We start from the raw sequence: 11,816 nt of genomic DNA on the forward strand, positions 1-11,816 counted from the left end.
CCATGAAGCATATTATGTGATATGTTTTATCAGCGGATTGTGATGCGATATTCAACCCCTAGTCCAAGATGCTCAACCAAGAACATTGATGGACGCCTATAGGAAGTCCAAGTTACTTGAAAAATCCTTCAATGCTCTTTACAAGCAATTAGGCACCACCACCAAATCCTTTCAAAAACTAGCCTAATATCCAACTAAAACAGCCCCTTATTACATACCCTCAAAATGCTCCAAACGTTGTGAACACAAGAAACCTTAACCCCAAGAATACGACTCTAGGACAGTTGAGGGAGAGGAATTTGTGTTATAAATATTATGACAAATATCATCCTAGACATCAATGCAAGAATAAGGCCCTTAATGCTATTGAACCTGAAGAATTTGTTGATGTTGTTGAAAAAAATAAGGAGCAGCCTGAAGTAGTAAAAGTTGAGGTCCAAGCCCAAGATCAAGGCGAAGTGAGTCTTGCAGCTATGTTGGGCCATGGTAAAGCCCCAAAAACACTCAGAATTGTTGGGTGGGTCAAAGGCGTAAAGGTAATCGTACTGATTAATTGTGGATCCACCCGCAGTTTTATGGACCCACAAATAGCCAAAGCCTCCTCTACAAAGATAGAAAAACTAATCCAACCCATGAAAATTCGAGTAGCGAATTGTCAATATGGAAGAGCTACACAAATTTGCAAGATATTCAATTGGCAAATGCACGAGTTGGAGTTCAATTTTGAATTGAGGCTATTTAAAGTGGGATATTTTGATATCGTACTAGGAATGGGTTAGATTGACTAGGTAACACCAATTGTCATTCATACCAGGCCTCCTAGTATATCCTTCAGTTATGGTCCTGAGGTAGTGACTTTGTTTGGAGTGATAGATGGAGAATATGCCAAGTTAATCTCCAAGTTGTTAGGCAAAGGTCAATGCAATTTCATGGCTCAGTTGTCCTTAATTGGGCCAACCGAAGAGACTGAGGAAATTCCAAGAGAGATCTTAAAGCTATTGGGCTAGTTTGAATACGTGTTTCAAGAGCCCAAATGGCTGCCTCCGGTCATGGAATGTGACCAAGCTATTGAACTGTTACCAAGACCAAAGCCCATCAACTTAAGACTCTATCGTTATTCTTTTGAACAAAAGAATGCCATAGAAGAGATGATTGCAGAGATGCGAAAGGAGCAAAGTGTCACTAAGACTCTCTCCCCTTTTGACTAACTTGAAGAATGTGTGTGGATTATCGAAAGCTAAATGATATTACGATGAAAAATAAGTACCCAATTACATTAATGGAAGATTTATTAGATGAAGTCCATGGGGTAAAATTTTATTCTAAACTTAATTTACGGTCGGGATACCATCAAATTCGCATGAGGAAGGGAGAAAAGTTTAAAATTGCGTTTAGAACACACCACGGCCTTTGGGAGTTCAAGGTCATGCCTTTTGGTCTAACCAATGCGTAGCTACATTTCATACCTTGATGCACCAATTTGGATCATTCCTACGTCAGTTTATTCTAGTCTTCTTCGACGATATACTAATTTATAGCACTTTTTTGGGTGATCATATGAGTAATTTGCAGTTGGTATTTGACCTGTTGAGGGATAATCAATTGTTTGTTAAATAATCCAAATGTAGTTTTGGGTAGAACACAATAGAATATTTAGGTCATATCATTTCATATGAAGGAGTAAGCACTAATGGGGCTAAAATTGAAGCCATAGTGAATTGGGCTTAGCCTAAATTAGTGAAAGAGCTGAGAGGATTTCTTGGCCTTACCTGTTACTATAGGTGGTTCATCAAACAATTTGTTGTCATAACCAAACTGTTGACTAATTTGCTTAAGAAAGGAAATTTTTGTTGGACCATGGAGGCTACACAAGCATTTGAAGAATTAAAGCAGGTCATGGTCCAAGCTCCCCTCTTAGAATTTCCTAACTTCACAATACCATTCGTCATCAAAGTAGACACTATTGGCAAGAGTGTTTGGAGTTGTTTTAATGAAAATGGGAGGCCAATCGCTTTCACTAGTCAGGCTTTGAGTCCCGAGCATTTGGGATTGTCTACATATGAAAAGGAATTGGTGTCCCTATTACATGCACTTGAAAAGTGGAAACATTACTTGCAATCCAGTCATTTTGTGATAAAAACAGATCATTTTATCCTAAAATCCTTAAAGATCAGAGAATTACTACTACACTACAGCATAAGGGTATTACTAAGTTATTGGGCTTGGATTATGAGATCCAATACCGCAAATGGGTGAAAATGTAGTTGTGGATGCTTTGTCCTGAAAATCTGAGGAAGGTGATTGTTATGGACTAACCATCGTTCAGCCTAAGTGCACTAAAGAGGTGACGAGCAGCTACCAAGATGATGATATCGCTCAAAAATTAATTATGCAATTAAGTTTGGATCTAGCAGCAGTTCCTGGTGTTTAGTTACAACATGGTATTCTGAGACATGATGGAAAAGTTTGGGTGGGAAGCCATGGTTCCCTCCGACAAAGATTGATAACAAAAATGCATTCAACTCCATGGGGAGGTCAATTAGGGATTCATTCCACTCAATAGAGACTACAAGCAATGTTTTATTGGCCGAATTTATTACAAGACGTGAAAGACCAAATCAGAGAATGTGAAGTTTGTCAACAAAACAAAGGGGAAAATGTGGCATACTCAGGTCTTTTATAACCTCTGGCTATACCTAGGGCATGGGAACATATTACAATGGACTTTATGAGTGGGTTACCTAAATCACGTATGAAAGATTCGATATTGGTGGTGATAGACAAGTACACTAAATTTTCCCACTTTTTTGCCCTGACTCATCCATATGATGCAAACCAAATAGCCCAATTGTTCCTAGATAACATATGCAAACTGCATGGTATGCCAAGCTCCATAGTTTCTGATCGAGACCCGATATTCCTAGTATATTTTGGAAAGAATTGTTCAAGGGATTACAGGTGCAACTTAAGCCTAATAGTGCCCATCACACTCAAATAGATGGGTAATCTGAAAGGTTGAATAGATGCTTAGAAACATACAAGCCACAAGCCATCCGATTGGAGCAAGTGGATATCACTGGAGGAACTTTGGTACAACTCTAATTACCAATCTGCCATCGAAATGATACATTTCAAGGCTTTATATAGTTATGAGCCTCCACAACTGACAATTGAATTGATAGCCCAAACAAAATTGAAGGCAATGGATGTGGTGATATGGGAAAGGCAGCTGATGGATAAAGTTTTACGAGACAACTTAACAAAGTCCCAAGTAAGAATGAAGGTTTATGCAAATACAAAGCGCAAAGAAGGAGTTTTTGATGTAGCTTATAAATTGCAGCTCCCGAGTGGCTCCAAGATACACCATGTATTCCATCTATCCAATTGAAGAAGAATATAGGAGAAAAGAATTCTTATACAAGCCCGCTATTGCACCAGTGATGGCAAAATTCGGACAGAGACCTTGAAGATTCTGGAATGCATCATGATTAAAAGAGGCAATCGAGCAGTGACGGAGGTGTTGGATCAATGGGCAACTTGGCACCGGAAGAGGATACATGGGAGGATTACACCTTCCTAAAAAGTCAATTTTCACACTTTGATCCTTGAATAATATCAAGGCTCTTTGAGGGGAATGGAGTGTAGCCGGCCTAAGGATTCGGTAGCCTAATAGCTTTTTTGTTGTTTTAGCCCAAGTAGTAGTAGTAACCCATGTTGTTAGCATTAGCTTAGCTATTTTTGTTATCCAATTAAGTCCAGTTTCTAGATGTTTCTAGAGAAGGGACATGTGTCAACTGATGAGTAGGTTTGTGAGAGAACTTTTAGCTCTATATTAATCCTTTTTGCATTGTATTTAGAGCATATCTATGAATGAAAATCTATTTTGTTTATTTTTTATTTTATTTCCCTTTCCTAAATTACCTCAGTAGAAGCATAATTGCTACAATGTTTATGTGTGCCCGTAGCTTAGATCTCTCTTTTCACAAGAAAACAAAGCTATTAGTTTTAGATTGAAGAAAATAAGTTCTGATATTCACTCAATGAGTAAGTAAATGACTAGTACTAGGAATACTCATTCAAGAGAGAGAGAGAGAGAGAGAGAGAGAGTTTCCCTAATAAACAAGAGAAAGCAATAAATTTATAAGAGGCAACAAAACTTACCAACATATTGATTACTTGAATTGTGCTTAGATCTTTTTCGTACCCTAATTTTCATAATTATAGTGCTTATATTTGTTGATATCATCATTAATTTATCCCTCATTAGCTTCTATTTGTCAGGCTTAGGTCAAATTAATTATAGCGTGTATGCACACAATAAACAGTTATGTTTAATTAAACCCTTTAGTCATGTAACCAAAAAAAAGGATCAATATCTCCTAATTGATCAATCATTTAAGTGTTTTTTTGTCAACAAAAGATTGAGTTTCCATTAAGTAGGTAAAGAGATATAGGAAGCGGGGTGCTTAGTGGGCACCCTAGTTACATAGTTGCTAATACAAGAACTGTCTGCCACACTCGTAACGGGTTCATTACAACCAAAGGTAGTGTCTAAACTACTAGGAGGATCTACTGCCAGTGGTGGATTTACATGAGGGAGTTGTGACTATCAAAAACACAAGTGCTTACAAGTCGTTTGTAGGTTGTTCCGGCACAGTCAGCTTGGTAGATGTTGGCTACAAATGATGGGGGCGTCAAAAAGATCCAACTTGCTCCTAGGTGCTTGTGTGCTCCATAGTTTGCTAAGTTGCCTGCTATATAATTTTGCTCCATGTATATGTGTTGAATCATTAGATCATCCAGTTGTTGGATCAATGACCTGCAATCATGAAGGAGATTAGTGTAAAATGGGGGATCTTGTTTAAAGAATAGTACCTCTTTTGCATCCACCTCAATTATGAGTGGCAGAAAGTCATATTGTTTTGCTAGTCGGAGACCCAGCAGAAGTGCATGTATTTCGACCTCTATAGTAGAAGTTGCCAAAATATATGGGGACAAACCTAAGCTCCAAGTCCCTAAGGAGTTACAAAAAACACCACTGATACCTTGCTTGTTTGGTTTAAAATAACCATCCAAATTTAACTTATAATGATCACTATGTGGGGGTGCCATTTAACGTGGAGCGAAAATTGTTTAGGCGATCGATGATATTTGTTTGTAAGGAAATGGTATTTTGATGCCTTTGATATTACAAGTGGGAGACTGATTAGTATGTTTTTATTCTCAAAAACATATTGATTTCATGTTAACCAAATTTTCCATAGGCAAAAGGAGAAGAAAGTTTTTGGTAGGATATTTTTAGGGCACGGACCAAATGGCAGGTGTAGGAAAATGTATACCCAGTGTGGTTGATTGTGGTGTTCAGCCAAGAATTTGGGATGATTCTTGAGGTATTTAGACGTGACCAGAGTTGGTTAGCTTTTGGACATTGAAAGAAAATGTGTTGTGAAGTTTCAGGTGCCGGGTGAAAAATGGGGCAAATGTTTGAGTTAATGATGGAGATGCATGCTAGATAATTGTTTTTTGGAAGTCGATAACCAAATAAAGTGTAATAGTTTTTGCAAAAGCCTGAATTTCCATACCCATGTGAAAATATGTGAGGGTATAGTGGGATTGAGAGAATGGTAACTGATTTAACCGAAAATTTGCCATCATTTGTAAGTGCTCAGACAAACTTATCGAATCTTAGGGAGGTGTGGGGCAGGTACATGCTATGAATTTGTTGTATGATATCATATGATAGTTGAAAAGATATGGTACTTAGATTCCATAAGGCATTTGAGGTGTAGTTTGCTACTGTGGAGAGCTCTTCAGTTTGCATTAGGGGACCATGGATAAGGGAATGAAGATTTGTGTTATTATTAATCCAGGGATCAAACCAGAAGTTAATGTGTTTGCCATTTGCTATTCTCCATTTATAACCTTGTTGACAGGCTGTCCATCCTGTCAAAATATTTTTCCAAATAAAAGATCGTTGTGAGAATGGGAACTTGGGTTGTATTTGACAATAGAACTTGTGCCCAAAGTTGCATTGGATTATGGAACAGTAGCCATGCAAGGTTGGCTAGAAATGCTTGATTTTTGGTATCTAGCTTTTGTATACCTAGACCCTCTTCCGATTTTGGACTAGTAACCTTGTTCTATTTAATAAGGTATAGTTTTTGCTTCTGTTCGGTAGTACCCCAAAAAAAATTGTATTGGTAGCAATTTAAGTGTGACAGGATATTTTTTGGGACAAAGATGTATTGCATACGTGATTAGAGAGAGTGTTTAGAGTGGATCGAATTAGGGTTATCCTTCCTACCATAGTAAGATGATTAGATTTCCATCCCGCCAGTCGTGTCTTAAAAGTATATAATAGAAATTGGAAATCATTTTAGTAGGTCTACGAGTGAATATAGGGAATCACAGGTATTTTCCAAAATGGTGCCCTTCAGTCATATTGAAATTTTGCAAAATAAATTGTTTATCATTGGATGCACAGTTTTTGGAGAGAAATATTTTAGATTGGGCAAAGTTTATGGAAATTCCTGAGATAGTAATGACGTAGTTTAAAGTATCTACTATAGTATGACAACTCTTCGTTGTTATATTAGAGGTGAGAATGATGTCGTCAGCAAATAAAAGATGAGAGATACTTGGCCCACAATTGGATAGTTATATAGGCGACCAAAGTTGGTAATCTACAGTTTTATGAGTATTTCCATGGTGAGAATAAATAGATATAGAGATAAAGGGTCGCCTTGACATATTACTCTAGTTGGATGGAAGAATTCCGTAGGACTACCATTAATTAGGACGTAGATGGATGGTTTGGAAATGCAAGACATGATAAGTTGGATAAGCGGTCCACGAAAATTTAGTTGAGTAAGCATATGGCGTATGAAGGACCACTCTACCCGGTCTAATTTCATAAGCATATGGGGAATTTTTCCTTTCAAGCGCTGAAATTTAGTAATGATTTCTTGGACAATAATGGTATTATATGTCGCTCGCTTGTTTTGTTGAAAACTGGTTGGGGTAGGGTTGATAATTTTTTGAATAATTGGCTTGAGGCGATTGATAATAATTTTTGTAATTATTTTATAGATAATATTACATAAACTAGTAGGTCTATATTGGGTGTATTCCATCTGCACCTGGAGCCTTTAAGGGTTGAAAGGAGTTGATTGCATCAACTATTTCACTATCTTGTAGTGGTAGGAAGAGTGTAGTTTGATCTGCTTGCGAGAGTGAGTTGTGGGGGTATGTGAGATAGGAGTTCATGGGGGAAGATGAACTAGTAGTGAATAGATTTTGTAGTAGTTTAGGATGTGGGAATGAACGTGTGAAGGTTCAGTAATCCAATTGCCTCCATCATCTTGAAATGTTATAATTTTATTTCTATTATGCCTTTAGAGAGTTGAGAGGTGAAAGAATTTGGTATTGGCTTCGCCTTGATTGAGCCAAGTAATCCTAGATTTGAGTTTACAGAATTCTTCCTCTTGTTGAAGGATGTAGTTAATTCTCCTATTAAGTCTTCTTCTAGGTTTTGTAAAAATATATTAGTTGGGTACTTTGGAGAGGATTGAATACCCGCTAACCTGGATAGAAGTATTGTTTTCTTTTTAAAAAAAATTACCAAAATGAGTTTTGTTCCACGCTTGGACAGTGATGGTGAAGTTTTCAATGGCAGACAATAGTTGATCATATGTAGACCACACTTATTGGATTAAAGATCTTAATTGAGGGTGTGAAGCCCAGATTGTTTCAAAGCGAAAGACTTTGTTTGATTTGCTCCTGTGGTAGTTCAGTTGTAATAATAACGGGCAGTGGTCCGAATGTGTACAAGGGAGGTGAGTAACTAGAGAATTTGGAAATAAATTAAGTCATTCATAGTTGTCCATTAATCTATCTAATCTTTCTAATATATGATTACTCATACTGCCACGACCCAAATCGAAGGGCTGCGACGGGCACCCGATGCCTAACTCAATCGAGTACCAACGTAACGTATCCTTCTTATCATACTATCATAGGTAAATGGGTCAGAAGGGCCGTCGTGAGATAACCAGATTAAAATATAAGGAAATTGAAAATGTTGGTTTATGTTTAGTCAATAATGGCATGCCAATTGGAAGAGTTGATGAAAAGAGTTGGTGTGGATGCTAGGAGGAAGCTTCCTCCTTTGATGTCACCCATGACATCAAGAGGAGGTAGTTTGATGTCACCAATGACATCAAGAGGAGGTCTTTACCTCTATAAATAGATGCACTCCTTCATTTGTAGAAATCATCCCAAAAATAATACAACACATTGTAGTGAGTAGAGAGTTAAGAGAGAAATTCTCTTAAGTGTAATTGGGAACTCTCCCCTTCCTTTGTTAATAATAAAAAGGCAATTGTTCTCTGGTGGGTGTAGGATTATTTTGATCTGAACCACGTTAAATATTGTGTTCTTTCTTTTATGCTTCCGCTAAAAATTGGTATCAGAGCTGCAGGATTCTTTAATGATCTAAGGAGGAAGAACAAGCAAAGATGAGTTCCATGAAGTTTGAAATCGATAGATTCAGTGGACGCAACAACTTCAATATCTGGAAGATCCAGATGATGGCGTTACTGCGGAGGGAATGTTCAATCCATGCTAATGACGGAAAGTATCCTAAGGATATATCAGCTCCCGGCAAGGAGAAGATTGAAGGGGATGCATTGAGTGCAATCCAACTATCCCTTGCACCTAACGTGCTTTGTGAAGTGAGTACGGGTACCGAAGAAACGGCCAAACAGTTATGGGAAAAGCTAGAAGTGCTATACCAAGACCGATCAGTGACAACAAGGATGTTGTTACAACGACGTCTTCACACATTTAAGATGGGGTCAGGTACTTCGTTACAAGATCATTTAGATGCGTTCAATAAACTTGTCATGGACTTACAGATTGCGGGAATTAAAAAGGAGGAGGAGACCCTTGCATGTGCTTTGATATTTTCATTGACTTTAGGATATCGTGATATTGAGAATTCAATGATGTATAGCAAGGAACCTATCAAGCTTGAGCAAGTACGGCAGGCACTTAACTCTAGTGATGTGCGGAGGCACATTGAAGGAGACAGAGATGACCAGGCAAGTGGGCTCTTTATGAGAGTCCAGACTAGCCAACAGGGAAAGAGCAAATCAAAGCACAGATCAAAGTCTCGTGTGAACAAGAAGAATACAAAGTGTTGGGGTTGTGGCAAGAAGGGGCACTTTGAATGAGATTGCCCAATGTCAAAGTTCAAGGAAAAGGCGAGTGCATCTACAATTGAACAGGTACATAATTTTGATAATGATTATGTACTAACAACATCGTGTAATAATAGTAGTTATGGAAACAAATGGGTGTTAGACTCTGCTTGTACTCTACATATGACGTTCCGAAAAGACTGGTTTAGCAGCTATGAGAAAAGTGGAGGAACCGTAGTAATGGGAAATAATACAACTTCTAAAATAGTTGGCATTGGCTCAGTTCGGGTTCGTTGCGATGATGGAGTAGTGAGGACTATTACACAAGTCCGTCATGTTCTTGATCTGAAGAAGAATTTGATCTCCCTGGGTACTATGGAAGAATAAGGCAACAAGTACATGAGCGAAGCAGGAACTATAAAGGTAACTAAAGTTTCTTTATTCATGCTAAAAGGCAAGCTGGAGAACATCCTTTACACATTGGCCGAAAGCATCATTGTTGGCTCTACAAATGTATCTACAGTGCAGTTATCTAATGATGACAAGGCAGGACTATGGCACATGAGACTAGGTCATATGAGCGTACGTGGACTGGATATGGTGAGCAATCGTAACCTTTTGGAAAGTGAGAAGATCAGCACACTTGACTTCTGTGAGCACTGCGTTCTAGGGAAGCAGAAGAAGGTTAGCTTCAGCACTGGCAAACACAAGACAAGAGGAGTGCTAGACTATATCCATTCAGATTTATGGGGTCCCTCTAAACTTCCATTGAAGGGCAGAAAGAGGTATCTTCACACTTTTATTGATGATTTCTCACAAAAGATTTGGGTGCATTTTTTGAAGGCAAAAAGTGATGCTTTTGAAGCATTTAAAGAGTGGAAGATTTTGGTTGAAAATCAAATGGAGCGGAAAATCAAGTATCTTTGCACAGACAATGGCTTGGAGTTTTGCAATGAAGAGTTTAATGAATTCTGCAAGGGTCATGGGATCTCAAGATATAGGACTGTTAGGCATACCCCACAGCAGAATAGAATTGCCGAGAGAATGAACAGAACTCTTCTTGAAAAGACTCGTTGTATGCTCCTACAAGACAAAATGTCCAAAGTATTTTGGGCTGAAGCAGTTCACACTGCTGCTTATATTGTCAATCGATCTCCAGCATCGGCAATTGACTTTAAGACTCCGAATGAGGTATGGTCAGGTGAACCCTCTAACTATTCATCCTTATGAGTATTTGGGTGTCCAACTTATTATCACGTTAATGAAGGAAAGCTTGAACCAAGGGCTAAGAAGGCCATATTCGTAGGGTATGTGGATGGAGTAAAAGGGTACAAATTTTGGTGTTTATCTTTACTCAAATTTATAGTTAGTAGAGATGTCACCTTCGATGAATCTTCTATACTTGACCCCCGTAAAGTTTCCGTGGAGTTTTCAGGAAACAAGAACGACGAGTAGGTGGAGCTTCCAGTGGAGCTTGCCAAAGAAAAGGATTAAGAGACTCGGGTTAAAGATGAGTCAGAAGATGTAGACCTTGAACTTGCTGTCAATGAACCATACACAATTGCGAAGGGGAGGGAGAAGAGGCAGACACAAGAACCGGAACGCCTTATAGATCAAGCAAACTTGATTGCATATGCGTTAGTAGCTACACAAGAAGAGATTAAGGATCTAGAGCCCTCCTCGTATATTGAAGCAACTTCTTGCAAGGATGTTGTACAATGGCGATTATCCATGACTGAAGAGATGGAGTCTCTTTACAAGAATCAGACATGAGTCTTAGTGAAAAGACAAAAGGGGAAGAGGACAGTTGGATGCAAGTGGGTCTACCGAAAGAAAGAGGGAATTCCTGAAGTGGAAGATGCTAGGTTCAAGGCGATATTGATTGCAAAAGGTTTCAGTCAGAAGGAGGGAATTGACTACAATGAGATTTTCTCTTCATTCGTGAAGCATAGCTCAATTCGCGTGCTACTAGCATTGGTTGCACAATTTGACTTGGAGCTTCAACAGCTTGATGTCAAAACTGCTTTCTTACACGGTGATCTAGAAGAGACAATCTATATGGATCAGCCTGAAGGTTTCCTAGCTGAGGGAAAAGAAGATCGTGTATGCCAACTAAAGAAGTCTTTGTATGGTTTGAAGCAATATCCTAGACATTGGTACAAGAGGTTTGATGCATTCATGACTACACATGAATTCTCAAGGAGTGCATTTGATAGTTGTGTGTATCACAAGAAGATGTCTGGTAACTCAATGATTTATTTACTGTTGTATATTGATGATATGCTTATTGCTACTAACAACATTACAGAGATAAATGCTTTGAAGAAACTGTTGAGTAAGGAATTTGACATGAAGGATTTAGGAGCTGCAAAGAAAATCCTTGGTATGGAGTTTTCAAGAGAAGACGGTGTTGTACATCTTTCTCAGAAGAGGTATATTGAAAGGTTCTCGAGAGATTCAATATACATACGTGCAAGCCTGTAAGTACACCATTAGCTCCTCATTTTAAACTTTCAGAGTTACAAATGCCTCAGTCTGAGGATGAGGTAGAGCATATGTCAAAGATTCCTTATGCCAGTGCAGTTGGTAGCATTATGTATGCTATGGTATGCACAC

The sequence above is a fragment of the Nicotiana tabacum genome, chromosome 1 (assembly GCF_000715075.1).
Source record: "Nicotiana tabacum cultivar K326 chromosome 1, ASM71507v2, whole genome shotgun sequence".
Classification (NCBI taxonomy): Eukaryota; Viridiplantae; Streptophyta; class Magnoliopsida; order Solanales; family Solanaceae; genus Nicotiana; species Nicotiana tabacum.